This window comes from Brassica oleracea, chromosome C4 (assembly GCF_000695525.1).
Source record: "Brassica oleracea var. oleracea cultivar TO1000 chromosome C4, BOL, whole genome shotgun sequence".
NCBI lineage: Eukaryota > Viridiplantae > Streptophyta > Magnoliopsida > Brassicales > Brassicaceae > Brassica > Brassica oleracea.
The window spans coordinates 28,728,342-28,732,273 of NC_027751.1; positions in this window are offsets into that span (position 1 = coordinate 28,728,342).

Below are 3,932 nucleotides of genomic sequence, written 5' to 3' on the forward strand. Positions count from 1 at the left end.
GAGGTTTCCTACAAAATTTGCAGTTATCCCGTTCCTTATCCGCTCCCCAGTAGATCCTGCAGTTGTCCATACATACATCTATCACTTCGTATGGTAGTTGAAGACCCGCAACAAGTTTCTGAACCTATTAGTATGAACCCGGTGCAAGATTATCCTCAGGTAGAATACCTTTGACAAAATCAGTAATCGCATCCACACATTCTTCAGCCAAATTATAGTCTGTCTTAATACCCATCAATCTAGTTGCAGATGATAAGGGTGAATGACCATCTCTACAACCTTTATACAAAGATTGTTTTCCGGCATCCAACATGTCAAAAACTCTCCTAGATTCGGGATTTGGTTCTTCCCCTCTGTAATGATCATGTACCATCTGCACAGTACCTACACCATAATCTATATCCGATTTAGGTTCTTCTAACCTAGTATCAGGCTGAGGTTCGCTAACAGGCTGAGGTTCGCTATTACTACCATATTCATAACCAGTTTCCCCATGAAGATACCAAACTTTATAATTACGTGCAAATCCTCTCATATACAAATGAGTCCAAACATCGAATTTCAAGTAGAACAGGGATATCTTAACATACCGGTTTTTGCATCTGGTTGCTGTTCAACAAGCTTCATGAATTCTCCAATCCCTTGACTGTATTCTTCCGTAAGTAAATTGGTGTTGGGATCCATATGAGGTTTATCCATCCACGAACGATAATAAACTCCTGAAGACATGATTTTCTCGGAATTGTTGTGATTAGAGAGAGTGAAGAGAGAATGAGGAGTGAATGAGGAGTGAATGAGTTGAATGAGGAGAGGTTGTATTTATAGGAAATTGCTTACGGCAGTCCGATGGCATTCCGACGGAATTCCGACGACCCTAACGGTCATATCCGTTGGAATTTCGTCGGTATTTTCCTATCTCAACGGCTATAAAACGATCATATGTATTTGTCGGCAATGGTCAAAAGGTTCGTCTGAAATTTGTCGGTATATACCGACGAACTTCCGACGACAGCGACAGTTATATTATTGATCGCAAGGTCGTCGGAAAGTCGTCGGTATATACCGACGAATTTTGGACGAACGTAAAGTTTATATATTAAATCGGAATGTCGTCAGAATTGCGTCGGTATATACCGATGCTCACTCTTTGATCGGAAAGTCGTCGGTATATTCCGACGAATTTCTGACGAAGTTGTATTTTTTGGTTTCGTCGGAATGCCGTCGGAAAATCGTCAAATTCGTCCGACGAATTTGTTGTCCGTCGGAACGTCCGTCGGAATATAGCGTGTTTTCTTGTAGTGAAATCTCGGGAATATGATGAGCATTCGGAATCGAGTCCGTGAAAACAAAATACATCAGAAATTGGTTTTTTCTCGTTTACGATTACTATTTGTATTTTCAATATGTTGTAATGTCTTCGTTTTTAAAAAAATTATATTCTTTCATGTTATGTTATGAAATCCAATCATTCTACTTAAAAAAAAATTTAAGAACCTCAATGAGGTTTTACCATTGGACGAGAAAAAATTAAATTAGATTAACAAAAGTTCTAAACCTTTCAAATCACTATATTTATTACTAATTTATTGATTAGAACCCATAAGGGGTTCTTATTGAAGGACTGTGACGGAGGAGCTAACACAATTAGAACACATTTTATAATACACTATAGTATATAAATATAAATATTAGGTACATGACTCTAAGTGATCTGAGTTCTGGACTAGTGCTAAATTGAACTTGAATAATTGTTTGGCTCACGCTTGTTTAATACCCCGATCAATCCACTCTAGACTAGCAGTCTTAATCATCTAAATTTTTTAAACCAATATGTTACTTACTTGTTACAATACTTTAATCTTGAAATCCCTTTTTTTTTTAATTTAATATTGATCTCGTAAAAATAAAGTGTAACCGTTGTTCTTTCTAGATTCGATCTTAAAGTGTTACATCGACATAGTGTAGGTTAATTGATATGCGTGTTCACGTAATATCACTTGCCCTCCTTTATATAGCGTGGGGTTTCATCAGTTTTTGTCAAGTTGAGAATCGAAGTGCGGATTCACCGTATTGGAGTTCTCTTTGAGTACCACTGCCCTAACCCAGTTGATTAAAAAAAATTAAACGCTACGACAGTGGGACCAAAAGTAAAAATGGCCAGAGATGCTTGACTTGAGTAGATCCAGATTTGGCAACAACAGTGGGACCAAAAGCAAAAATGGCCAAAAGTAGCAAAGAGATCTGAAACAAATATTTTTCATTTCCGTTACTAAAATATGCTAATTTATTGATGAACAGGTCATTCTGGCGGACTTGAGAATCACGCATGGACAATATAGAATTTCAATTTACCATATCTTCCCAACTAACTATCACAAAACTATTCTTTAATTGGATTCGCGATCGAATCAAAATATAAAATAGTTGGGTAGGCCGTGTGATTTTCGTCAGAGTTTTGACCCGTAAAGTAAGCGAAAAGGCAAGAATCATTGAGTGTGAGATAAGTCAACAACAGCGTCAAAACCTTCCAGAGAGGGCACGAGCCACTGTGCTCGATATATTCCTCCTACGGGAGACTAAGTTCAGATAGATTATGCCCTTTTTCAAAAAAAAAAAAAGTTCAGATAGATTCATGAGACTTGAATAATATTTACTTATTAACCACTAATATTTTGGAGGTTATAAATATATATATATATATATATATGTATTTTTTTTTTTGAAGGTTGTAGACTAATATTTCATCTCGTTATGTGCCTATGTCCATGACCGGTTCTGGTAGTTTTGATACTAGGTGTAGGGTTTCAAGAGAGTATGCAAGAGGACAAAGAAGAAGAAGATGCAAGTGTAACGGAGGAGCTAACAACATTAGAACACACTTATAATTTTCGTATATATTAAAAGATAAACATTACAATATTTTAACTATGATACATGTTATCACTAAAATGCTTCTCAAAGTTTATAGAGATATATGTTGGTTCATTAAATATATATTATAGTCTTCATTTTTTTTTGTCAGCAATCTTCATTAAACTAATAAAAAAATAATTAATAATGTACAATTAATATTTTTCCTTCTTTTCCTAAATAAAAGCTACAAAATAACTTTAAATGATTATAGCATATATATGAGAATTAATGATTTTAATAATAAAGATTTACTAAAAAATGTTTATTCTCTATCATTTATGTTTAAAATTATATTATTAACATAAAATAAACAATCATATTAACTATATAATAAAAACTTACATTTTTCATATGTGTCATAATTTGATTTTTTTTAAATGACTATAAATAAACTATTAAAAGTCCAACATTAAAAAATTTGTAATCAAGGGTTCAAAAAATATATTATAAAAATATAAATGTTTGTAAAACCATATAAGTAAAAATTCTCATTTAATAGATATTTAAAATAATATATATTAAAGTATATAAAACTACACAAATATTTGAATTTCAAAAATTTTAATTGAACAATTCTCGAGAACTTATAATTTTAATTTTGAAATTCACAGTAAATATTCAAGAACGGTTAAACAATTAAAACTATTAAAATTTTCACATTAAAAAATTGTTATCATGAGTTTACAATGATACATATAAATATATAATCATAAAACCATATGATAAATAAGTCTCATTTAATAGATATCCATATTAAAATATATTATATATCTATGTTAATATAATTTAAATTTATTTATATCGATACAAAATATATCAAAGTGATTGCATAAATTAATTTACCATAAAATTATTATAAATAAACAAAAGTGACTGCTTTGACGTGTTTGCACCAATTTAATTTTTTTTTTGACATCAATCATCTACAGACTCATACTGACTCTATAAACCAAACCGGTAACTCTGCATCCATGTGAACGACGAAAGACGGTTGTTTCCTAGCACTGCGTGCTAAGCTA